Source organism: Gnatocerus cornutus, chromosome 5 (genome assembly GCF_029298725.1).
Source record: "Gnatocerus cornutus isolate USDA-ARS CGAHR chromosome 5, icGnaCorn1.1, whole genome shotgun sequence".
NCBI classification, from domain to species: Eukaryota; Metazoa; Arthropoda; class Insecta; order Coleoptera; family Tenebrionidae; genus Gnatocerus; species Gnatocerus cornutus.
This window is the reverse complement of record NC_142237.1, coordinates 5126133-5140604: the sequence shown is the minus strand read 5'-3', so window position 1 is coordinate 5140604 and position 14472 is coordinate 5126133. Positions and strand designations below refer to the sequence as shown.

The 14472-nt window shown below is 33.4% G+C and overlaps 1 protein-coding gene across 5 annotated transcripts in view; it reads right to left on the bottom strand.

The window, feature by feature from the left end:
* The window catches only part of LOC148173833 (dipeptidyl peptidase 4), an 86135-nt gene that overhangs the window by 43249 nt on the left and 28414 nt on the right, over window positions 1-14472 (bottom strand). For 2 of the 5 annotated variants that reach the window (XM_088036048.1, XM_088036052.1), the window contains exon 2: window positions 12647-12750. The gene's annotated coding sequence lies outside the window, so the exon portion shown is untranslated. Of the gene's footprint in view, window positions 1-3710; window positions 3800-5579; window positions 5784-5829; window positions 5959-12646; window positions 12751-14472 lie in introns of those variants that run through there. The other 3 variants (XM_088036050.1, XM_088036049.1, XM_088036051.1) reach the window with 3 other exon arrangements.

Sequence of the window (14472 nt, the reverse complement as noted above, 5' to 3'; positions counted from 1 at the left end):
GCGACGCCTTAAAAATGTAATTTTTGGTTAATTGTGAGGGTTTGTGATATCAACCCCTAATTTAATGTTTTTTTCAATATAAATGTGTTAAAAATTTCTCAGATGTCATTTTAGATTCAGTGCAAATTGTCTTCAAAATATGAGAAAAAAATGCTGTTTTATCAAATTGGAAACTACGTTTACACCCATCTGTCAACATCTTGTGTCACAAATGACATCTATCCTTTGGTTCGCTTTAGATTGTAACAAAAGTCTTACTTGGTGAAATTGTCGCTTTGTCGATGTTAATTAACGATTTCTGGTGTCCATAAAGTGCAACATGCCCGAGTTAATCAAAATTGACCTTCATACGGGGGAATGAAGTGACTTGTGAAATTTTGGTGTAAACGTAGTTTGCCACTGCGCCGTCATAATTTTGAAAACTAACTTGATAAAACAGGTTTTTTTTTCGCAAATTTTAAACACAATTTGCATTAGATTTAAAATAAAAACTCAGATATTTGTATCACAAACTTGTAACTTTTTAAAAAATTTGTTCCCAGACAGGGTGACTATATCGAATGTTCACTGTATTATTTTATTTAAGTATGTTCCACTTTTCAATGCACATGTTTGAGATTAATCAATAGTCAAAATGTCAATTGGGAAAAACCATTTTTTTGAGCTTTTTTTGCCTTCCGGTTTATAGAGACCTCCAAATTATTGGGACAAAATACATGTGCCCGATGTGTCCCAATTAGGCAGAGTCGACTCTATCATTTTTAGATTTTTTTATTCAGAATTCAAATAGGACATAACCATGGCCTGCATCATTGGTACATACTGGCCTGTGCATTCGGCATTTGCAACTGATTCGAGAGAAAAAACTAACTTCAAATAGTTTGTCCTTGTCAGTTTCTCAGATTTTTCGTGTGTGTAAAATCACACATAAGTTAAAATTTGCACTTATACAATGTGTTCAGATTAAAAATGTCAAAAGTGACAGCACAAGTGACAGCATCAACTGACGTTACCATAGCAACCCCTCGACTTGAGCGCCCAAGTGGCAGAGATCAGCGTTTCTCAACAATTTGGTCACATGACCATGTTTAAAAGTCGAATACCTAAAAGTATGAGCAAAATTTATAAAAAAAATTACACCTTGTCAGTGCCAATGAACATGGCTAAACATTTATAGACCATGTAAACTGAATCTACTATTTTCGTACCTCATAAAACTTTATGGACTTATTTCACAAGAGAGTCAGTACTGCTACTTAACCGCAAACTTCCCTAAATATAATTTATGATGGGAATAGAAATGAATTTCTTTAGGAATTCAATTCTAGGATCACTTAATCTCGTTAAGTTGCACAGTTTCCCTCACCAAATAGTGATTTTATGACTTAATTTACTTTACACAAGAGAACTAACCACCACAGTACTTGATTCTTAAATTTTGTTATTTATGACAGGATACGGATTCTGACTCTGATCCTAAAAGGTAATAAACTTTTTAGCTCAATTAAAACTAAACTGTGAATAAACCGCTTGATTTTTATTTCAACTCACACAAATAATTTTTCCAGTTTTCTGGTGTCATTTGTGCCAAAGATTAGCCCACATGGATAAATCGCCTCTTTATTATACTCATTCGTCCTAGTACGTTTATCAAAATGGTGTTTTGTCTGACTCCATACCATTTCGATGGAATTAAACTGACAATGATAAGGAGTCAGACGAAGAAACATTGTTCCCTTTTTTTCAGCCATTTCATCTATAAAATATTTTTGTTTTTTTTTTTTTGTTTCTGGCAATGGCTAATAATTCCTCTTTGGTTCCTTCAAAGATAGAAGCATTTCTTCAAATCATTTTTTAAAGTCAGATAATCAAAATAGGGGAAAACCGGGTAAGTGGAACCACTTTATTTTAAAATTTTGTATTTCGGACAATTTTGGGAATAGAGACTTAATTTTTTTTTTTTAATTGAAAGTTATAGTTTTATAAACACAAAAAATTTTTTTTTAATATAAATATGTTTTAAATATCTCAGTTGTTATTTCAGATTCAATGCAAATTGTCTTCAAAATTTGAGGAAAAAATGCTGTTTTATCAAGTTAGTTTCCAATTTCCTTATGTCAAAATTGGGAACTACGTTTACACCCATCTGTCAACATCTTGTGTCACAAATGACATCTATTCTTTGGCTCGCTTTAGATTGTAACAAAAGTCTTACTTGCTGAAATTGTCGCTTTGTCGATGTTAATTAACGATTTGTGGTGTCCATAAAGTGCAACATGCCCGTGTTAATCCAAATTAGCCTTTATAAAAGTGAATGAAGTGACTTGTGAAATTTTGGTGTAAACGTAGTTTGCCACTACGCCGCCATAATTTTGAAAACTAACTTGATAAAGCAGCGTTTTTTACGCAAATTTTAAACACAATTTGTATTTGATTTACAACAAAAATTCAAATATTTTTGTTACAGTTATGTCGAAAAAAATTTGAATTCGCGAATATTTCCGCAAAAACTCAAAAATCGCTAAAAATTAGACTTCTTGGGCGTCGCGACGCTAAACAAACCGTGATAAAAAACAATTTTTTTGTCAGCGTCTAGAGCTTCGTCAACTGTGAGCGTATGCAAATTTTCAAAATTTTGTCTTTAAAATTAAAGAAGATTTTGGGAGTGGACACAAGTGTTGCCGGACCCTGTATATAAAAGTTTAAAGTACACAAAAAATAATTTTTTTTGGGGGCTTAGTTCCAGACGTATGTATAGATGATTCGTCCACATTATAGATATTGTCTAGTCGGATTTTGTACTTTTCCATGACTGTTTTTAATTTTTTTAAAAATAGCTTAACTTGAGGACGATTGAACCCAGCAACTCGAGCAATACTTGTTGGTTCTGGTTCTAGTAAACTTAGTTCGTTTTTATGTTTTTTCAAAAAAAGTCTCCCGCTTTTCCGTTTTGAAACGGATGTGTTAAATTATTATTCTCGGCAAATTGGAAAGCTAACTCACATAAATCTTCTTTTGTTAGTCTATAAAATGGTTGATCAAGTTATATAGTTAACAAGTTCTCGACCAATATCTGCCGAAAAAACTGGTCTAAAGCGCCCTAATATTTTTGAAGACAAACCTTTTTGATAATGTTTTCTAAGAGTGAGATATGGAATATAAAATGTTTCTGCTGCTTTTCTAATACTCAGTTTTCCTTGAGATATTAATTGTTTAGCACGAGCCATTGCCTCTTCTGACCAACCAGTAGCCCGATTTGTTTTTCTTTTATAATTAAAAACCATTTATAACAAATTATAGAATGAAACAAAAGTTTTATAAAATTTTGGACAAAAGAATCCATGGTTCCTTTTGCCCGAAGATAACAGATTATTTTACGTAAAAGATTTATTTTGAAACCAAACTGTTTGGCGCGATGAGTGTTTAAGGTTATAATAGCAATTGAATCATAAAACAGACACAAGCATTGCCAACTTTGTAGAATCACAGTTGTTTTGATAATCAGCTTATAAACTAACGAATACCTAGTATTCCAACACGCTGTTCAGAAATTTTACGTAATTAATTTGAATTTTTTCGACATACCTTGGAACTTCAGGTTTCAAACGATGTTCCATCATTAGTTTAATAACTGATACTCACGCCATCTCCCCACGATATGTGGTTTTAATAAAAAAGTCGTGGTTACTTGCCCAGGTGGTTCCACTTACCCGGTCTTCCCCTAATCGCTGCTTTTGACTGATGATTGGAAAATTCGGTTTGTCGGTGTACCTTTTCGCAGGGGATGTTTGTCCTGTATCTGGAATGCTTTTGATTGAACGGCAACACCACAATACTTTTAAAGGTGCCTTAATTTTTAATTTTGAAATGTTTCCCCAGGAACTTCGTTTGTAGGTTTACTATGGTAGATTTGTCACATAACACTCCCCAAGAACTTCGTTTGTAGGTTTACTATGTGAGATTTGTCACATAACACCGTACGATTGGAAATCTTTTTAAACTTAAATCCAATTTTGAGTCGATATAAACTACTACGACTAATTTCAAAAATTTGTCTGGTTTTAATTTCGGCCAGTAAAGTATCCAAACATACGAATTCTCGGTTCGAACACATAATAGTTATTTGTGTACCAAGACCAAAAAGTGTTCCTTTTTTGGCCGAGCCTGTTTTTAAAACAGGAAAAAAGCAAGGGCAAAATGGCACTTTTTGGCCGTGATACACACAAGATTTTTTAGACGACATCATTAAATTTAGTTAATTAATTTTATTTTTGATTTAATCATTTATAGCAACTCAATAATTGTAAACATTTATAAATCCTTCAGAAAAGTTCATATTTTGATTATTTACATTTGCAGATTCGGCATGTGTAGCTTCTCAATTTGTATGAATTAGGTTTGATGTGCTTTTTGATGTTGTTGCAACAGCACTGATAGACATGTTCATTTTCAATAATTCAACACGTCTTTTTTGCACTTTACAGCACTTTGTCGATTTGATTTTACCCAAATAATTATAAAATTAAGAGTATTATCGGTATCTTGATGTAATATGCAAAACTATGGATAGATGGCGCCACCATAAATCGGCCAAAAATGTTTGCGGCCAGAAAAGAGTTACTTTAGGGCCGTTCTTGAGGCCCAAAAATTCCATTTTCAGTTTAAGTCGCCTAAAAAATGTATTGGGTCTCGAATTTAAAACTTCATGTTTTTGGCGCGTTCTTTTCCTCGGTGATGATTGATGATCAGAGTTGAAATTTGAACATCTTCACTTGCGCTAGCATTATTTGGATCTTTGTGACGTTTTAATATTCGCCTGATGGTTCTTTCGTGAAACCCTGCTGCCATTGCTGTTCTTTTTTGAACAGCCAATAATGATTCAAAAACTCTCTTGTTCTCTTTTTCTTGTTGAAAGTAATTAAAAACTTTGTCTACTGTGTTTTCAAGTCGTTTCTTGCTGTTAGAACTCTTCTTCAAGCAAACTGAATAACCACTGTGGGAGTTTTATCAACACAAGCAATAAGTCAAGTGGCAAAAATTTGAGAATGTTTCTTTTCATAATAGCTGGATAATTGGATATAACTAGAGCCAATCTTTATGTTGATTGGTTTGGAAGGTGACTTTTCCCGATTCGCTTTGTGAATCAAACTGCAATTTTAATCAGAAATGAAATAATGAAAAAGTCACCTGAAGTACTTACGAAACATGCCCTCCATTGGACCATCCAATTCAGTTTCATCCATAATTTTTCAAAATAAAAGTAATTCAACCTAAGATGATTTTAAATTTGACTTTTTTTTAAAAAGAGGATGCCCTAGAACACATTGTTGGTTTTAGTATTCATGAGCAATTTTTTTCGAGTAAAATTCTCTTCCGCCGAACTGTGGACACTAAGCAAGTATCTTTACTGTAAACAAATTTTCTGCTGCATTTTAAATTTGATCAGTTAGATCAGTTTGGATGAAAAGTTACAAAAAATGAGCACTACATGTTCTAAAATAAAACAGTAAACTAATGATAATAACTGAACATTACTAACTTCTGTTAATATTTTTAGTAATTTAATCGCAAAACATTACCTGTGTTCTAAAAGCAGTTTTCTTACACAACACTTAATCATACCACTCTAAGTATTTTACTTATTGGTTTTAGAGATAATGAAACTGTTTCGAATCCCAGGAACAATTAATTCTATATTAAAATCAGTAACATCAGTTGGCACGCGTAAATATGTCGTGATAACCTTTACTGCATTAAGTATGAATAGAAATATTTTTAACTTTCCACATTTTATATTTAGATTAGAACCGCAAGTGTCACGAAACTCACATTATACCGCATTAGAAACAATTTTGAAAGATCTTCTATCTGTAGGGTATCTAAAAACTTTTTCACTTGAGAAATCTTTGTAATAAACATAAAATGAAACCGAAAACATATGGCGACACTTACTCAAGTGAGTATAACCACGCAAAGTCCAAAAATAGGATACCCATAACAACAGAAAAGGAACACTTTTATTAGGTTTTGCGGTTAGTCATAGTGTTAATTAACAATGAACTTATGTGTATGTATATATATATACAGGGTGTCTTAAAACAACAAACTATGTTTCATGCAGTAGAGGAAAGCATCCTAAATCACAGAAAAATGTTGAAAAAATTCGATTTTAAATATTTTTGAGTTATGAGTGTTTGAAAATGTCACTTAAGTCAATTGAATAAATATCTGACCTAACTTGTAGATATTATTGCTAAAAACAAGATTCCATAATAAAAAGTCTGGTTTTTAGAAATTAACAAACTTACTGGGGTGCGAATCTCGAAATGTGCTGATTTGATTTAGTGCTCTAAATATCCATATTTAGTGTGAAAATTGAAAAACAGTATTTTCGACGTTCTGTGAACACCTAGTGTACTGAAGTTTCAGTATGAAATTATTAGTGTGGTCGATAGTAGACTAAATTGCATGCTAATTTATTTAGATTGGCAAAATTTTTGATAAAGCAATGAAATTAGAAGAAGATCTTAACTTAGATGTAATAGCAGCAAATTTACATAAAACCAAAATATATAGAAAATTCCTTAAAAATATGGGATATAAAAAACTCGGTAAAACTTTTCGATTTACTGAAGACACATTTAATTTCAAGACCCTGCAAATCCGACTCCAAAAATTGCAGTGGTTTTATAGTGTTTTTGCACGACAAAACAATTTTGCTTAGTTACCGCGCCTGCTGTTGGAACAGTAAGTTGAGTTTACTGGTTACCAAGATAAACAAAACGGTAAGTACAAAATTTAAAAATAGTCATTAAAAAAGAAGGATTTATATTCTTTCTCAGACCGAAATTTTGACTTTTCAGGAATTATTGACGAACAATTAATGTCAATTATTTGTAACATTTTTAGTTTTATAAAAATAATCGAAATTTGTCTATCGTGCAAAAAATATTATAAGCACCACGAACGTTAAGGACTATACCGATCTCAGACAATCATTGGAGTCGTCGCTGCGCTCCTCCTCCAAACAATTGTCTTCGATCGGTAAAGTGTCCTTACCGTTCTTAATACTTAATATACTATATCATGATATTCTTCTTCTGCAACACCCCTGATTGGAAAAATACTATTTCTTTAAAATCTAACGCATTCTGTTTGACTGGATCATTTTGTTCTGTTGTCTGTTGGTGTTTAATTATACCATATTTTAAATTTTGAGCTAAGTTTTGCCACGCCTGATGTCTTTTTATGTTTTTTTCCTTTTTGCAAAGTTATTGGGCATTTTTTCATAAAAAGATAGACATAAACTTGTCTTGTACAAAAACCAAAAGTTGTTCAGAAAGTTTAGATAATTTGTTTTGCTTCTCAATAAGACGCAAGTTATACTTTTTACCCTGCGCTAAAGATTTGGATCCACGATATTCTCATGAGATTATGGTTTCACGAGTCAAAAATCGTATCAAAAAGTAGCAAAAACTATAAAATTCTTTCATTTTGTTATGATTTCTTGTGGGAGACCTTAATGCTGCATTTATTTTTGTTAAACATTTGACTGGAAAATAAATAGTGTTATGCAACAAAGATCCAGGCAGTGTCGTCTACAAACGGAGATCATGGCCATTCAAACTTTAATTTGATCGATTTTGTAGCACTGATATAGCCACTCAGTTGAGCAATTAGCTTGAGAATTTTAGGTCAGTAAGAGGCTTAATAGTCGGTGAAAAGTTTTGAGGGTTAAAATATTAGTAGTTGAACAAATAATTCATGGTCTTTAGAACTTACTTTAGAAACCTAGCAACGTAAAATGTACATAAAGCCGCGTGCAGTTGAGCTTCTGGGATTTTTGGGATTTGATACACATTACACCAAAAAAAAAATGCATTTTTGATTTCTTGTTTGCTGTCGGCACCTTGCTCTAGTAGACGTAGCATACAAAATAGTGACAAGAATCATCAGAAGCAAACTGAGAAGATATGAAGCACAAATAATTTGAGAATAGCAAAGAGGCTTCAGAGCAGGAAGATAACAACAGACCAAATATTAACACTCAAGACCATCTATAATAATAGTTCAACAAAATCTGAGTTTGCAGATGCTTTTCGTCGTCTTAAAACAAGCATATGATTCGATCATCTGCGAAAAATCCTAAAAAATCTCAAAAAAATTACTTCGGTTCGTAGAAATGACACGAATGAACACAGAAAGCAAAGTAATAACAGAAGGAAGATTTTCAGAAGAATTCACTGTTAAAAAAGAGTAAGGCAAGGTGACCCACTGTCAGCAGACCTCTTTAACTTGTTGTTGGAAGCAATCGTACGAGAAAGTAAAATACAAACAACTGGATTATTTTATCATCACAAACAACAATGTATAGCGTACGCAGATGACTTGGTAATTTTAACAAGATCAAGGAAAGAACTGGAAAACAGCTTCAAGAAATTCGAACAAGCAACATCAAAATATGGACTAAGGATGAATGAGCAAAAGACGAAATACATGGAGATGGGGACAAGCACTTCAGAGACCGAGAAGTACATCAAACTAAAAACGAAGAAGAAAGAATATAATACTAAAAAAGTAGAGAAATTTAATTTTGGAGCAAAATTAACAAGTAAAGCAGAAGAAGGAAAGGGAATTGAAAACAGCATACTAAAGGGAACTGAACGTCAAAATTATCTCAAAAATAGCTCAAAATTTTTTTTTGCGTCTAAATGTTTCTTGGAAGCATGTTACATTGTAATGTGTCTTCTACTTGCCGGTGCTTCCCCAGATTCTTTGCTAGTAAAATAATTTTAGTGTTTTTTACTGTCTTTTCCACTGCCTGGTCGGTAATTTCCCTTTTTCTGTCTAAGAATTGGGGGTTTTACATTTATATATTTCGTTGAGTTCTTGGTCATTCGTTTAGTAATAATGGTTGCAACAAGTTCAATTCGCCTAGGTGATAAAGGTGCGGAAAACATTTTATTGCAATGGCTTCAAGAATGCGACAGTGACGATGAGTTTGACAAAGAAGGTATTGCTAAATCAGATGATAGCAATGAAGAAGTAGTGCCGGAACACAACTCTGAAAGTGAATCTAATGAGGAAGCACAATTTTTATATGTAAGATTTTATTTCATATTCAAAAATTTGTTATAAAATACATATATAAAACTGCAGATCAAAAAGTAAACTTGAAGAATGGTAGCACGTCCCACAGACAACAAGAACAGGTCGGCAATCATCACGAAATATCTTACATCAAGACGGAGGACCAACAAGATGTGCAAAAAAACGTTGACACAATTGCCAGTAGTTTTTGGTTATTTTTTAGAAATGAAATAGTAAATCAAGTCGTTCGATGGACCAACGCGGAAGGTCAACTAAAATATGGGAATTCATGGACAACTTGGATGCCGGCGAGTTTTTACGTTTTGTTGGATTGTTGATATTAGCAGGAGTTTACAAATCTCATAATGAAGGAATTACAAATTTATGGAATGTAGAAGACGGACGTGCAATTTTCAACAAGACAATGAGCAGAAACAGGTTTTCCACAATCGTTCAATGTCTGCAGTTTGACAATGCGGAAGCAAGAAGAAGAAATCGAACTGCGGATAAACTATCTCCAATTAGAGCTCTTGTTGAATTATGGCTACCTACACTACAAGATGCAGACATTCCCTACGAAAATCTAACTGTTGACGAATAACTGTTTACTTTCCGTGGTAGATGTCCTTTCAAACAATACATACCTTTCAAACCAGGAAAATATGGGATTAAAATCTGGGCGGCATGTGACAGTAAAATTTCATACGTTTACAATTGCCAAATCTACAGTGGTAAAACGGGAGATCAACGCGAACGCAACCAGAGTAAGAGAGTAGTCTTAGAGATGATAAAAGGATTGGAAAAATCAGGGAGAAATGTAACCACAGACAATTTTTTTACAAGTCTTGATCTTGCAAGAGAATTGGAAAAAAAATTAACTCTTCTTGGTACAATTAGAAAAAATAAACCAGAAGTTCCTAAGGAATTGGTTACTACTAATGGGAGGAGCCTACATAGTCAGATCATAAGTTTTGTCCGAAGATTAAAGCAACACCAGATAAAGCAAAAGGAATTAAGAGTCAAAATTTTATTTAAATATGATGTCTGATAGAACTATAAATACGTTAGATTATATCTTATTCAAAATGTGCACCACGTGCCCGAACCCAAGCCTATAACCTCCGCGGCCAGTCATCTATAGCAGAACGCACCATATTCATGTCAATATTGGCTACATCGTTTACCAAACTCGCTTTAAGCTGCTCTAAATTCCTATGACTTTTAGAGCAGACTTTTTCCTCTATATGTGACCATATTTTGTAATCCAGTGGGTTCAGGTCCGGACTTGATAAAGGCCAATCTTCATGCCTAATAAAGTCAATGTTCTGGCTGCTCAACCATTCTTTCGAAGATTTCGCTTTGTGGGCTGGTGCAGAATCTTGTTGGAACACCCAATGCTGATTTTTGAACATGGTAGAGCTCAGGGGCTTTACAATGCCTTCCAAAATATCTTCTTGATACACTTTAGCCCCTGTTTTGACGCCTTTTTTACAAAAATGAATTTTTGTTACCCCCAGATAGGAAACGCCCAACCAAACCATCACAATGATGACCTCGTTGAACAACAGAAACCTTTTTGGCAGCTTACGAACTGCTGTGGGCATACACTCTATCATTTTGCTTGTTAAAATGTTCTTCAATTGTAAAAATTTTTTCATCCGAAAAATGAATTTCTCGATGCTTGTTATCTGCGTACCGACGTAAAAGTGGTTTTGCTCTTTCTTGCCTAATTCTTTTTAAACGTGCTGTAAAAAGATGCCCCTTTTTTCTAGTATAAGCATGAAGCTAAGGTCTTCATTGATAATTCATTGATAATTCGCTTCAACGATACCCTTGACAAATTCATCTGCATAGCCATCAACTTCTGCTTTCGTTTTGGATTTCGGTGAATACGAGCCTCAACGGCTTTTATGACTGCTGGTATTGAATAGTTCGAGGTCGACCCGAGCGTGACTTGTCAGCAATAGAAGAGACTTCATTGTAACGCTTGATGGTGCGATAAACAAATTTCTGAGTGATTTTCAAATTTTTCAGTAATTTGAAAATCGTTGGTGCAGGGTGCCCACACCTGTGTAATGCAATGACGGCAACACAATCTTCTTTTTTATCCCAATTCATCTTTATTCAACAATCAATCAGAAAACTATTGACACTTTCCTATTCAACAATGACAGGAAATTAAATGACATAACTTCATTTGTTTTCAACGCTTACTTAAATGTTAAAAAAAATAAATAGAATGTTGGGACAAAACTTATGACCAGACTAGGTATATTCGACAAAATTTGGTTACCAAGAAAGAATCATGTTAGCATCCTACTGTCCAAAGAAAGGCAGAAATGTTACCTTGCTTTCAACTTATGCATGACAGTGGAGAAATTTGCGAAGAAGGAAAAAAGAAGCCGGAAATTATTAACGATTACAATAAAACAAAGTCAGGTGTAGATACTATGGACAAGCTTGTTAGAACGTACACCGTCAAAAGGCAAACAAGAAGATGGCCTATGGCAATTTTTTATGACATGATTGACATTAGTGCAATGAATGCTTATATTATATGGTGTCAACTGAACAAAGATTGGCAAAGTAAAAAAAGATACAAGCGAAGACAATTTCTCATGCAACTAGCAAAAGAATGAGTTGATAATGAAAGAAATGCTTCAATTTTACTAAGAAATCCGCAACAAGTTGAACGATTAAAACGCGGTAGATCCTTTTGGACAAAAAATACACCAAAAGGTGAAGAAGTTGCAATCTATTCGTTTGTAATGACCACCACACGATTATTTGTGTTCAGTGTAAATCAAATGACTCATAAAATTGTGGTTATTAAATATTTTTCATAAAAAAATATTATTTTGTAAAATATTTCATGTTTATAATATAATCAAAATAGTTATTTACAGTCGCGTGTGGTAACTTACATTTACAGCGCGAAATCAGTTTGAAGCACGACGGCGTAGCCGGAGTGCTTTAATGATTGAGCGCTGTAAAATGGTTAACGCACAAGAGTTGTATTAAACTTTTTGGCCGAAAAATTTCAATTTAAATAATTGAATTTTTCAAAATTTATGAGAACTGTCACATCTGACATTTGTAAATTTCATCATCTGTCAATTCTGTCAATTTTGTAGTTGGTGCACAAAAAGTACACAAGATGGCGCTGTATAAAAACGTTTTAATATTACTTTAAAAATAGAAATATTGTCTTAATTGAGATAATAATTTAGGTAGATTCCACTTTGGGTGATCAATCTTCATTATGGTAAAGTGATTTTAATTTATAAACGCATGTGAAGAGCAGACGATTTGGGCAATTTTTACAGCACGGCGTGTGTAAACGTCCAGGGCGCTTGTAAATCTAGTGTTTCCGAAGATGTCAACTCAATGTTAATTTATTATTTATCTATTATTTCGTTATTTAATGAAAAGCATTGGGGTCACTATAGACCCCACTGGTAGAAAGTGTAACAAAAAAAATTTGGTATTATAAGGGTTAATATTGCCATTAAGCGGTCACCGAAAAACAAGATTAACATAGAGTAAAAAATATTACCTGTAAATAGTTCCATCTTAGAACTGCTAGGCCTCTAATGATGATTCTTTTTCTCACGTTTCATTACTCCAATAGGATTGTCAAGATTTTCAGGAAACTGTACCCTGCAAAAATAAAACAAAACATGGCATCACGACTCGCTTGATGGAAATTGAACGAAAAAATGTGCTCGTAAAATAAAACGCATTGTATTTTCTTTGGCTAATAAACGGTGTTATTAAAGGTAACTTCAATTTAATTCTTTTTTCCTTACAGATTGCGTTCTAGAACGCCAATTAGTTTCTGGATTTCATGAATCGTACTCCTAACTGAAAAATTCTGAAAAAACTGCACTAAGTCCAGGAAATCGTAGAAGAAGATCCCGAATTTTCCACTTCTTCTAAAGAAAATCCGCTCTATCCTGCAGGAACTCAAACCTAGAAAGCACCAGGACCCGGCAACATCGCCAACACGATGTTAAAACTCCTATCATATAACATAGTTGTAGCTCTATGGAACATTTGCAATGCCGCTTTGCAAAGTTGAAAGTGTGCAACAGTGATCATCATTTTGAAGCCGTCGCAACAAAATGGTAAGAAAGTTTCTTTTGCCTTGCGTCCCTGACAATATTTCTCACTCGTATTCTGTGTCTTTCATTCCTAATCGGTTTATCATACATCAAATTCAGTCAGAGGTTACGACCTACATTGTTTACATGAATAATTATGTACCTCTCCGCGCACCAATCAGATTCTGAAACTTTGCATAGAAAAATCGCTTTCCTTAGAAGTTTTTCCAAATAAAAACGCTATTAGAAACATGAATGAAATAACCATTAATCAGAAAACTCTTGGTTTTATCAGAATAATGACTTCTACTTTTACATCTGTGGGGTCTGTCAGTTTTAGATCAACATTAGGAAAATCTATTTCAAATTATTTTGTTGTTCTGCAGGTAACATATTAGCTGAATCATCGAATATTATTATCGAGCAAGGATTAGCCACGAATCAGTTGAATAACTGACTTTTTTATTGTTTTTAATGTAGGTACTTAATGGTTTCATCGACCTAATGACAATTTTTGGTTATTGACTCATCCACAATATTGCAGAAAAAGTTATTTATGTACCAAGGCCAAAAAGTGTTTCTTTTTTGGCCGTGATATACACATGATTTTTTTAGGCGTCATCATTAAATTTACAAGTTAATTAATTTTTATTTATGATTTATTCATTTAATCATTTATAACAACTGAATAATTGTAAATATTTATGAATCCTTCAAAAAACTTCATATTTTCTTTATTTACATTTGCCGTTTTGGCATGTGTAGCTTCACAATTTGTATGATTAGGTTTGATCTGCTTTTTGATGTTGTTGCAGCAGCACTGCTAGACATGTTCATCTTCAATAATTCAGCACGTCTTTGTTGCACTTTACAGCAGTTTGTCGATTTGATTTTACCCAAATATTTATAAAATTGGGGGTAAAGTCGGTATCTTGATGTAATATGTAATACTATGGATAGATGCCGCCAGCATAAATCGGCCAAAAATGTTTGCGGTCAGAAAAAGGCCGCTTTTGAGGCCTAAAAATTCCATTTTCAGTTTAAGTCGCCTGAAGAGTAAATTTTGAATCTTATGCAAACTGTGGTTGAGAAAAAAACGCTGTTTTATTAAGGAGGGAAATAGGATTAGACGGTTAAAAAAAACCTTTTTTTTTGTTTCATAAATTCTTAGAGAAACTATTGAAAAATATGTTCTCAAAATTTCAAACAAAAATTCCGACTCGTTCTGTTGTTATACTCGTAAATCAGTACTCCTCCTTCAGGTCCCCGAGCGCGCAAT